Source organism: Protopterus annectens, chromosome 8.part0 (genome assembly GCF_019279795.1).
Source record: "Protopterus annectens isolate FY-2018-M chromosome 8.part0, PAN1.0, whole genome shotgun sequence".
NCBI lineage: Eukaryota > Metazoa > Chordata > Ceratodontiformes > Protopteridae > Protopterus > Protopterus annectens.
This window is the reverse complement of record NC_056741.1, coordinates 1,099,140,975-1,099,154,070: the sequence shown is the minus strand read 5'-3', so window position 1 is coordinate 1,099,154,070 and position 13,096 is coordinate 1,099,140,975. Positions and strand designations below refer to the sequence as shown.

Here is a 13,096-nt window from a genome sequence, read left to right as displayed (position 1 = left end):
GGTTATCACTAAACTAGCTGAGGTCACAAATGTCATGAAAGTGGTACCCTCTATATTGTTAGGTACCATTTAAAGCTGAGAACCCAATTGCTGCAAGTTGCTTACCTACCATGGGTGCATAAGAGCTAGAGTCCAATAGGGAATGCTGCTTTTTAAAGTTATGATATTGTCGTCTGGAGTGCGGGGAGTGCCTTCTGTGTGGAGTCTGCATGTCCTCCCTGCGGTCGAGTGGCGTCCGAAAGACATGCTTGAATGGACGTGCCTTCTATGAAGGTTGGGCATCGGGCTGGCAACTCGGCACCATAAAAATCGACTGCCAGTCATTAGTGGACCGGAGTTCCACTGTGGTGACCACTAACTGTGAAAAGCCAAAAAGACAAACACTGTACAAATTGGCATATGCGGAAGCCTTGGGCAGAGTATTGCATTCTGATGAGATAGTCTAATCCTGAAGTTCACAATGCCTTGACTCAGAGTTTATCATCATAGCAGTTACCTAAATCTGTTCATGGGAATATGAATTAATTGCATGTAAATTAGTTCTCATTAATTTTCTTACAGTATCTTTTTATCTGAGAGAATGTAATGCAGATTACTGAACATGGCTGATAATAATCTAGGGCAAATTTCAGTACGCCAATGTTTCAGGAGTTAGTGGTTCAACAATATTGTAGATGTCCTTCAAGGATGCATCTGCAGTCATAACATATGGGTTGTCCTGCCTCAGGCAGCCCTTCGGTCGGCCGGATTCCAAAGTCTGGGTCTGGCCTCGGCTGATGTCGCACTTTCCCCGACGTCAGAGCTTCTGGGGTATAAAGGCATCAGCCGACGCCATTTTCCTCAGTCTTTCTTGCCGTGCGGTGCCCGAAGCAGAAGCTGTTCGCAAGTGCCGGTCGGTCAGATCCAGAGATTTCAGCTACCGAAGACTTCTAAAAAAGCCAAGTACCCCGTTGGGGACTCTTTCTTGCCTCAGCCGATGTCAGACAAAGTAAATAATTGTTTAACTTGTGGGAAACAAATACCTCATAAGGATTTCCATTCTTACTGCCTTCCTTGCTTAGGCCCAGACCACGACGTATCAGCTTGTTTAGCCTGTGCCTCCTTCAACCGACAGACTCTTAGACGTCGGTCGGAGTTTGCAGAAGAGTTTTTTGGATCCGCTTTTGCATATAAAATGCCGTCGGAGACTCCGACTACACTTTTAGCCAAAAAACGCAAGGAAAAGGACCGACACTCGCGGCCCGCGGTTTCGGCTGAAACCACGGTTAGGCCTACCGCGAGTGTCTCGGCTTCGGCTGAAACAGAGTCCTCGGTTCTTACTTCTGCCGAAAACATACCTCCGACAACCGAGGCCAGAGAGGCCCCGGCTGAGTCGGCTACAGAAATCCCTACCGAAGAAGTAAGCGCACAAGAATTGTCCGACACCATTCCTTTGGACATTTCTACACCTGCACGTGGGGCAGCTAGGCCCCCTGCTTCTATGTCTATTAAGGCCTTTTCCAGGGCTAAAGCAGCTAAAATTTCAAAAGCTTTACCAGCAAAATCTTCCTCTCAGAGACCTTCCTCAAGTTCTCAGATTCTCAGCCTTGCTGAGGACCTTATATCTCTGATTAGGGGTTCCCAACCTCACCCAGTCAGGGCCTCTCAACCTCCTCCTGACAAAAGGCCTAGGACTGAACCCCCTGAACCTCTCTCCTCTGATTACTCTTCGGATGGATCTGAATTATCAGACCATCAGGAAGGGCCATACTCACCTTATGAGGATTCAGATGCAGAAGACTCTATTCCTTCTGCCTCCCCTCCAGAAGAATTTTCCTTTGGTGAGACTTTGCACTCAATGAGGGAACACTTTCAATGGCAGGGTCAGGATTTTTCTGATTCTAGAAAAAGACTAAGGACCTTTTTTACACTTGCCACAGCATAGGCCTTTAGCCATACCACCTGTGTTAACTGTAGTTGATGATGCATATAATGATGTCAGTTCTGCCCCTGATTCTCTTCCCCCGGCCCCTGCCAAACCTGACAGATATTACAGGGTCCCGGATTCTCACTTCCACTTGTATAAAGCCCATGCTGCAGACCCAGAAACTATTTCTCAGGGCCCAAAAGGTGTTGCAGCTGCCACTGCCAAAAACCCCCTACCCTCTGAAAGAGAGTCAAGAGCATTAGAGAGATGGGGAAAAAAGGTTTATACATCTGCTACTCTTTCTGCCAGGGCTTTAAACTGTCAATTCCATATGATACAGTACCAGGAATACTTGTTAGATCAGCTGAATAAAAAGCTTTCCTCTCCTGAACCTTTAGACCGTAAGTCCCTTCAGGATTTGGTACACAACTCTCAGCAGGTCAGTAATCATTTCTTAAAATGTGGCTATGATGCACTGGAGGCTTCATTTAGATCAGCTATGACTGGAGCAGTAATTCGAAGGCATGCCTGGCTAAAAGAGCAATCCTTGCCAGACCATGTCAAGGCTAAACTCCTAGATGCTCCAATGGAGAAACAAAGTTTATTTGGCTCTCCTGCACAGGAGATTCTAAAGAAAGTGGAAGAAAAAGCAAAATCTGTGCAAACAGTAAAGGATTTTCTGCAGGTCCAACCTCCGAGGTTCAGCAGAAACTGGCCTTCAAAAAATTGGTCCTTTCCGGACACCTCCAGAGCACAGAGGGGCAGGAATAGACGCCCAAGAGGCAGAGGTCAATCAAAGGGTGCCTACAGGGGTCGTCAGTGGCAACCTGCCAACCAGAGAAGTACCGCCACAGCTGCGACTACAACCACTTCCACAGGACAGACACAATGACTTGGCTCTGATTCCGCCTACCAGGGAACAACTGGAAGCACCCTTGGGCGGAAAGTTGGCTTTATTTTCAAAAAACTGGCATTGCATTACAAAAGACAAATGGACATTGCAAACAATAGACAAAGGATACAGGTTTCACTTCCACACTTTACCAAAAAAGAGCGGAATGCCAAACCTTCCACCAAACCAGAAGCCAGAGGCTCTAAGACAAATCAACAATTTACTTCAGATGAAGGCAATAGAAAGGGTACCAACTATGGAACAAGGCCAAGGATTTTACTCCAGACTATTCCTTGTACCAAGAAAAGAAACCCAATGGAGGCCTATTCTCGACTTGTCCGCACTAAACACATATCTCATTGTGCCAAAATTCAAGATGCTGACCCTACAGCAACTTCTTCCCATGTTGGGCAAGGAGTCTTGGCTGGTGACTCTAGATCTCAAGGAGGCATACCTGCACGTCCCTATACGACCAGATTGCAGAAGACACCTCAGATTTCTTGCAGGATCAGAGCATTATCAATTCTCAGCATTGCCCTTTGGCTTATCTACTGCGCCCAGAGTATTCACGAAATGCCTGACATCAGTAATTGCACATTGCAGGCTTCAGGGAATTCAAATCTACCCATACCTGGACGACTGCCTAATACAAGCGGACAACAAGACAAAACTAATAAAGGATTTGGCCTATGTCATACACCTGTTACAGGCCTTGGGATACACAGTCAACATCCAGAAGTCAAGACTAGTGCCATCCCAAAGGATAACATTTTTGTGTGCGGATCTGGACACTAACTCAGATGGCTTTTCTCACAGAAGAAAAACAAAAGCAACTCCCAGTCTACTTCATGGCTTTGACAAGACAAACTCAGCTTACTGCAAGGAAAGTCCTGCAGGCCCTGGGTTACATGGCATCCTGCATAATCTTGATCCCGCATGCCAGGCTGCATATGAGGAAATTACAATGGTACCTAAGGAATGTATGGTCTCAACACAGGCACAGTCTAGAAACCATGATACCAATCATTCCATGCCTGAAAAAAGAATTCCTGTGGTGGGCTCAGGCCTGCCAGACCAACAGAGGGTTGCCTTTCAAAAAACCACAACCAAGGCAGACCATCACCACAGACGCCTCAGACCTTGGATGTGGAGCACACATGGAAGACAAGTGTATCCAAGGCCTATGGTCTCAAGACCAGCTGAATTTGCACATAAATCTGAATGCTGGCAGTGAAGCATGCAATCGAGGCATTCAAATCATTCCTCCAGCAAGGACATCTGCTGATAAGGACAGACAATACCACAGTCATTTGGTACATCAACAAACAGGGAGGCACGCATTCCTACCCTCTATGCCGGATGGCAATGGACCTGTGGAACCTAGGCCTGGATCTCAACATCCAACTGCAGGCCAAATTCGTACCAGGAAAAGAGAATTCACTAGCAGACAGCTTAAGCAGAACTACCACGGATGCTCACGAATGGATGCTGCATCCAGACATCTTCAAAATCATAACAAACAAATGGGGAATGCCAGAGATAGACCTGTTCGCCTCCCCACTCAACCACCAACTGAAGAAATTCTGCTCAAGAGTATACCACCCACAAGCCTGGAGGGTGGACTCCCTCTCTTTCAGCTGGAAGGCCCTAACAGTGTATGCCTTTCCACCTCTCCCATTGATGTACAAAGTTCTACTGAAGATCAGGGAGGAACAGCCAAAGGTGATTCTGATAGCTCCAGACTGGCCAAGGCACCATTGGTATCCGCTACTGAGAAGCATGTCTCGGACGAACTCATGGCCTCTACCCCTATGGCCTTTACTTCTAACGCAGAACAACTACAAGACCCTGCATCCAAACTTGAAAACACTGCAGCTAACTGCCTGGAAAATTGCTTAAAACAAAACCAAACTGTTTTATCTCAGAGGGTCAAGGACATTATCCTGGAGGCTCGCAGACCCTCCACAAGAAAAACATACTCAGCTAAATGGAAGAGATTCCTCATTTGGAGTGCATCAAAGGGTACAAATGTCACACTGGCAAACCTAGCACACTTCCTAGAATACTTAGCAGAACTGTTCCACAATGGCCTGTCCTATTCTTCCATTAAGATTCATGCTTCAGCAATTTCAGCAGAGTACAACATGGATCCTCCTATCTTCTCTCACCCTCTCCTCAGACAATTTTTAAGAGGGATCAAAATGTAAAACCTCCAAGGAAACCCCTCTGCCTGCATGGGATCTCAATTTTGTGCTGGAAAAATTAACACTACCCCCTTTGAAGCAGCAGCATCAGCAGACTTACAGTTCTTATCTTGGAAAACTGCTTTCCTTCTAGCAATCACTTCAGCAAGAAGAGTATCCGAGTTACAGGCACTAATGGCAGTGCAGCCTTTCCTTATTTTTCACCAGGATAGAGTGTCTCTGAGAACCAATCCTACTTTCATGCCAAAGGTGGTATCCAGGGTATCCTTGAACCAAGCTATTCATTTGCCTACGTTCTTCCCTAACCCACAGAACAGGGGAAAAACTATTGCACACCTTGGATGTACACAGACAACTATGCTACTATCTGGACAGAACTAAAACCAGCAGAAAAACTGACCAACTTTTTGTAGCATATGCAACTGGAGTGCAAGGAAAAGCAATTTCAAACAGACAATTTCAAAATGGATAGGAAATTGCATTCGATTCTGCTACTCTTTTCATGGAAAGACAACTCCTGAAAATATCAGGCCTCACTCCACAAGAGCCACAGCCACCACTACAGCTTTCCTACGAGGAGTGGCTACCAAGGACATTTTAGAAGCTGCTACTTGGAGCTCCGTGCATACATTTGCCAAGCATTACAATCTACCTTTATACTCCAGATCCCGAGCAGGTTTTGCAACTGCAGTTTTACAGGGGATCTTAACTACACCATCATTATCTTAGTACCTCCTCCCCCAGTTTGGCTATGGTATTCTACCCATATGTTATGACTGCAGATGCATCCTTGAAGGACATAGTACAGTTTTGTACCTACCATAAATGTAGATGTCCGATAGGTATGCATCTGCAGTCAAGATTACCCACCCTCCTTCCCCTCTGTGGTATTCCTAGGGTGCTTACCCCTCTTTTAGCTAGCTGGGGGAATCTATTATGGTGTATTTGTTTATATGTATATATATATATATATGTTTTGGTTGCTACTGTTTGGAATTTTCAACATGTATCCAAATTTAGCCTTCCTAGAGGGCACCTGGCATCTGGGGCAAGAAACGCTGAGGAAAATGGTGTCAGCTGATGCCTTTATACCCCAGAAGCTCTGACGTCGGGGAAAGTGCGACATCAGCCGAGGCCAGACCCAGACTTTGGAATCCGGCCGACCAAAGGGCTGCCTGAGGCAGGACAACCCATATGTTATGACTGCAGATGCATACCTATCGGACATCTACATTTATGGTAGGTACAAAACTGTACTTTTGAACTGCTGACACTGCCTGACATATTAGGGCGTGTCACACTCAGTCTTTTACAGCTGTTACCCCACTGTCTGTCCCTTATAGAACTAAATGTAACATTTAAATTGTGAATAAGTGTGAATAAGAAAAGAAAACCTCTCCAGAATCCTTGCCTTTTACTTAAAATCAGGTCATAGAATTAGTTAAAGTGGTCTTCAGTACTCACCTATAGCATAGGATCTCTAAGACCCAGAAAGCTCTTGGTCGGTGTATCCCCGCTCCGTTTCACCCTCACTTCGCTCGGGCTCGCTTCGCTCCCCTCCCTGCCCCCTTATCCCACCCACCCTCACTATCTGTACTTTTATTAGACTAAAAACCACACCCCTCTTAGCTCTAAGCCAATCGCACTCGCCCAATCATCTAACTTATCTCCTCCCACAACTCCATCCAATAGCCGCTATTGCACTACCACTTCCAAGTCCTACACACCCTATTAGATTAACCCTACACTACAAAATGGGTAAAGTAGTGAATCTTGTTATTCCATTACTATTGCCACTTTTAATTACTCCTTACTACTTATCGAGGTACGAAAACCAAAAACTCAAGGGATCCCACTACCCAAAGGACCAAACCTGCAATCTCTTACATCCTCTCTCGAAAGAGATCTCTTCTTTTTACTGCCCCATAGAAACCCTAAGCAAAAAAAGCCTATATCTCACCCAAACATATACAAAGGCAACAACATCTAAACGTGGACTAAAGGTACTATATAAGCTCCAAAGACTCCTATACCATTTGAAGAAATGTATCACTAAAGATGGTGATATACATCCGAACCCAGGCCCATCCACTCACCCTGACTCAGTCACTTCAATATCAACCCAAAGATCAGCTAGCTCCCTCCTTATCTTCCATCTTAATCTAAGAAGCCTAAACAACAAGGTTCATAATCTACATGCCTTGTTAGCCACACATCTCCCCGACATTATGTGTCTATCAGAAACTTGGCTCAAACCAGTCACAAAGGATGAAGAGATCCTTCCACCTGGGTATAATATTCTCAGGATAGATCGGGGAAAAAAAAGGGGTGGGGGCATAGCTGTCATGTATAAAAGTACCCTTAATATCATTTTGAATCCTATTCAACCACCTAAGGTAGCTAATGTAGAGTTAATTACCCTAAAAATATGCTTAAATAACCAAAAAAGTATTAATCTTATTGTAATTTACATTCCGCCAGGGAATAACTTGGAAACTATGGAGATAACACTAAACTGGATAGCCTCAAACTACCCTCAGGAGACCATTGTATTAGGGGATGTTAATATTGACTGGACCCAATGCTCCGCACAGACTAATCCCATGCCCATTAATCTACATGACTTCTCCCAAAATATTGTCTCCCCTACAAGAATCGGAACTGCTCACCAAAAAGAGAGTATAATTGATTGGATTCTTACTAATAAAGACGCACATAAATATACTACCGGGACCCTCCCGAATGATCTTAGTGACCACCACCTCACCTACATAATAAAAAACAAATTTACCAGCATAAACCTTCCTATCTATAGACTTGTTAGAAATAAGAAGAAATTTGTTCCAACACAATTCCTAACTGAACTTAGATCCTGTAACTGGTCCAAGCTAAAAACCCTGCCCCTTGATGAGAGTGCGACATTTTTTACTGACACATTCCTCAACATTCTTGACTCTCATGCACCTAACAGACTCATCCGAACCAAGACTCGGATAGCACCATGGCTAACTAGAGAAACCAAATCCAAAATCAAACTTAGAGATCAGGCCTGGGACAAATGGCGAACTACTAAGGCACCTCAAGATCGCATTAAATTCCAGCAACTTAGAAATGCGATGAAAAAAGACACTACCCTAGATAAAAAGAACTATTTCTGTCACCTCCAAGATAAGCACCAGAACAATCCAAAGAAGTTCTGGGCAGGCTTAAACAACCTCCTCCACTCAGGGAAAGAGTCTACTCCCACCCCAGAAACACTTATTGGTAAAAACCCAGAAGAGGTAGCCAATACTTTTAACTCCCTTTTCACCGAGACCATTCAGACCCTAGCTAATCAACTCCCACATCCTCCCCCCCCCCACCAACTAAGGTTAATGATGAATCCCTACCCTTTACTCTCCAGCCAGCTTCCACCTCCTACATTAGATCCTTACTGAAGAAACTTAAACCAACCACCTTGTCGGCCGACCGACTCCCAGCTGAATACCTACAAATAGCAGCAGATGCCATAGCCTATCCCATCTCAATTCTAATTAACCGAACTATAACTGAGGCCACTATCCCCTCTATTTGGAAGATAGCCCATGTCATTCCACTTCATAAGGGTGGCTCCTCCACTGACCCATCGAATTATAGACCTATAGCAATACTGTCTCCAATAGCCAAAATTTTGGAAAGATGTGTTCATAAACAACTCCTTCACCATCTCACCCTAAACAATCTACTGTCCAAATCTCAGCACGGTTTCAGACCCTGCCATAGTACGACCACCGCCCTCCTCTCTTTTACTGACTCAGTCAATAAGAACCGCAATAACAAAAAAATATCTTCAGCCCTCTTTCTTGACTTGTCAAAAGCCTTTGACATGGTCAGTCACCAACTACTGCTCCACACTGTTGAAACCTTACACCTTGATTATCCGGCCCTTAGCTGGTTCAAAGCTTACCTCTCTGGAAGACAACAGGCAGTTCGATGGGAAAATAAGCTCTCTCAACTGCTACCGAATACCATAGGGGTCCCCCAGGGCTCCATACTTGGTCCTCTTCTCTTTTCCATATTCATAAATGATCTTCACTCAGTCATCCCTAAGGCCACCTGCATCCAATATGCAGACGACTCCACTTTGATCTGCTCTGACGTCTCTCTCTCCGACCTACAAGTAATAACCCAAAACTGCTTTGCTATAGTAGAAAAGTGGCTCTCGGAACGGAAACTCATTCTAAATCCAAAAAAAAACCAAGTTACTAGTATTTTTTCCCACCTTAGTTACTCCACCAGTTCAACTTACACCACAATCTAACAATAGTCCCTTCTTCGTTCAATCTATTAACGGTACCATGATTGAGCCTGTTACCAAACACTAAACTATTAGGAGTCACTATTGATAGTAGGCTTAGATTTGATATGCATATTAGTCAAACCATAAAGACTGTAAATAAGAAACTTTGGATCCTTGTATAGAATTAAAAACTTTCTAACCCCTACTGGCAAACTTACTATCTGTCGTACGCATTTACTCTCCACTTTATTGTATGCCTCTCCTGTGCTTTCATTCCTTAACAAAAGTGAGATCAACAAACTCTCTGCTGCCTACAATCACATCGCCAGATTTGTGGTAGGAGGTCCTTATAGAACTCATCACTGCCTTAACCTAAGGAAACTAGAACTACCCAATCTTCTCAAACTAAACCAACTCACTGAAGTGTTTAAAATTATTAAGCAACCGGATAAAACCCCCTCCCTGAATAATCTTCTGATTCCATACTCCAATCTTAGCTGTCTTCGCTCCTCACATAGATTCCTGGTCCAAACCATCAAATCCAACAACTCGGGTGGTGAAGCCCTTTTTGCCAACTCTATAGGAAAAGTCTGGAATTCCTTCCCCAATAACTTAAGACTTACCACGTCCCCTTGTCAATTCAAAAATAATCTTAAACAATTTTTTAAAAACATTGGCTGTGCCCATGTATTAATCCAGACTAGTTCTCTCTGACACTCAACAAGTAGCTTTCTCCACCTGTATTACTAGGTGGCTTTTCTTTTTTCTTAGTCTAAAGAACTTGTAAACTCACACCTACTAAATTCCACCTCCACTGGAACTAATGAAGTCAAGCTCCCCATTGCCTGGCTTGACTCTACAAGGGACGGGAAATAGTAGCCTAGACAATAACTATACTGTATTTTGAACTGTAATCTATTCACGTTGTAGCCAATTGTATCTAAAACTATGTGAATGTACAATTCATGTGTATGTGTATTTATCTGTATGTAATGAATGTGTACCCTCTTCCTCTGTGAAGCTTTTCTCCCCGGGCCTCCGCTGAAAATGGACATGTATCCAGTCGGACCATCCCGGTCAACAAATGTAAAATAAAATAAAATAAATTAATCTCGAGTGGTGTTTATTAACCTAGTCTCTTTCTCTTGGTCATTTGGCTTTTCCCCCCTTTGCTAAAGCTCATTGTGCTGCATGTGTCCATTACCTCCAAATGCATACAGAATTCTTTTGTAGTGGTTTGCATTTCCTGCATTTGCACAAGTCTGCTGCTGCTGTTGGCAGTGACATTACTTATGGGTTGCCTTTGTTGCACTTCAGTTTCCTTTTTATTTTGTATGGCGTGGTGTATTTCACCTCCAGGTTGGTGTCGGCCATATTTGTTTCATTCATGATATCCTTATATCTCTTATCGCTCGGAAAATGCATGTTGATGAAAAACGTTTGGTTCTACCATCTTGTTAAGTAAATTAGAGTAATATTTAAAAATTCTCTCTGATTTTTGAACAAAGCAGGTGAGAGCTATACTTCTTTGAGCTGAATCATCCAGTGATGTATGTAAAAGAAGTGTTGGTCTAAACCAGTGTTTTCTTCTGCAGTGTGGAGCCTTTTTTTTCTTTTCTTTTCAGCAAGAAACATCTTTATTTAATTATCAAGTATGACACAGCAATCTTACTTTATGTAAATGAAAATAAACCATACCTACACAACTCCAGTTGCAAATATTATACATTACAAACCATGCGGACACATCTGTAGCTGCAAACATTATACATCACTTGTAATATATCCAGTCATTGTCGGTCAGGCATTACATAGCTCATTCAAATCCTGATTTCAAACTTTTAAACTTCATTCCTCCTCTCCATGTATTGATCCCATAATTCCCATTTTTTCTATGTAATTTGCTCCTACCCTTCTCTAAAGATCCCTATTCCAGTTTTTTTATCTTTGTTACTATCTTCGCTACTTCTAGTAACGTTGGTTTAGACTATGATTTCCATTTTCTAGTAATTGCTTTTTTGGCAGACACCGTAATTAGACTTAGCAAGGCCTTACTATGTCTAGGCAGTTCTGATCTGTAATACAGCTCAAAAAAAATAATTTCCGTAGTAACACCAGTGCACTCACCCAGTATCTCTAACAAAGCAGTCTGCAGGGAGTCCTTAAAGTCTACCAACTCATTACACTCCCAGAAAATGTTTTCCCATTCACCTCTTTCTTCCCCAAGAAACCTCTTAACATTTGCTGTGTACTTGAGGAAAAAATCTTTGTAGTGTACTTTGGGTATAAAAATGTAAATAATTCCAAGCAAAGATCCCAAATCTTCTACACTTTGTGGCATATTTGGAAGATGTATCTCTCCATTGTTTCTTTGTGAATTGCTTATCCAAAATCTCTCATCCCAATCCTTTCTAAACTCCTCTGATTGATTCTTACAGTTATCATGCAATATTATATATGCTCTACTAATGATTCCTTTCTTAATGGAAGCTTCTGTTCTAGATTCTACTGAAAACTTTCCCAGTGGTGGTCTTTTGTTTAGAACCCCCCTATTTCTTTCTCTTTGCCTATACTCTGATATCAATCCTTGATAGGGAAGTTGCTCTCTAACCTGCAGTCCAAATAAGTTCTTAACATTTTCCCATTCTATTCCCTTTCCCTCTCTAGCTATTTGCTCCCAATACCTTAGTTCCTTTGCCAGTTTTCTCCAATAAATTCCAGCCTCCTCTTGCTTGTTGTCTGTATCCCTAATTGCAGTCATCCCTATCTGCCAGATCTGCTTTCTCCATTCCCATGTTGGCTTAGTTTTTAGAATACTTTCTGATACTTTATGAATATAGTATTCTTCATGATGAAATCCCAGTCTTTCCTTGTTTCTTGAACCCCCCCTCCATTTCATCATCATCATCTCTTTCCACTTTGAATTATAGTTTTCTTTTGTGCTATCTACAGGAGCCTTAGCTGTGTTGCCCTGAAATACTCTTTCAAATTGGGTAATCACAGTCTGCCTTGTTCTCCTGGTGTCTTCCCCTCCCAGATAAATTTCTTCAGCTCTTTATTAATTGCTATCTACAACTTCTCTGCTGTTGATAAAAATATGCTTGACCTGTGTTTAAGATTAAAGGGACTAAAACATTTTAACTGCTTGTATCTTACTATCGATATCCATATAACAGAGCTTCCATTTTCTTAGTTTTTGTATTTATCTTTTGTTTAGTCTCTTCTCACATATCCTTAGCTGCCACACCGGAATCATTTTTAAGCCATGCTCCTAAATATTTATTTTTATCATTTCCATATAAATATGGATATTGCTGAACCAGTTTGTGGGTACATAATTATTGCCTTTGTTTTAGCTTCATTTATTTTGTATCCCGAAAAGATCTGTCAAAAATGTTCCACAACACTGTAGTGTCCTTTTCTGGTTTTGTCAGGCTTAAAATAATATCATCTGCAAACAGAGACAGCTTTTCTTGACTACCATACCAATTATATCCTTGAATTTCTGAGTACCTTATTTTTTTGGCAATGCTTCTAAATGTAATGCAGATAAAGAGGAGAGAGGATACCCCTTACTGATTCCTCTTCTGAAGCAGAAATTATCAGAGAGGACCCCACCAACTTTAGGTTTTGCCTCTGATTGCTCATAATCCTCCCAATCAGCCATGTAACTTTATCAGGGAATGCAACTGCTTTCATTGCTCTGCACATAAAGTCCTAGCTTACTCTGTCATATGCTTTCTCTGCAGCAAGGCCCACCAGCAACATTGGTGTTTTCTTGCATTCTTTTTCCCTCTGGATAACATATATCCTTT

At 42.6% G+C, this 13,096-nt stretch overlaps 1 protein-coding gene across 43 annotated transcripts in view; it reads left to right on the top strand.

Moving 5' to 3' along the window:
* LOC122809254 (titin-like) overlaps positions 1 to 13,096 on the top strand; it is a 3,339,665-nt gene that overhangs the window by 2,071,237 nt on the left and 1,255,332 nt on the right. The window lies entirely within an intron of this gene.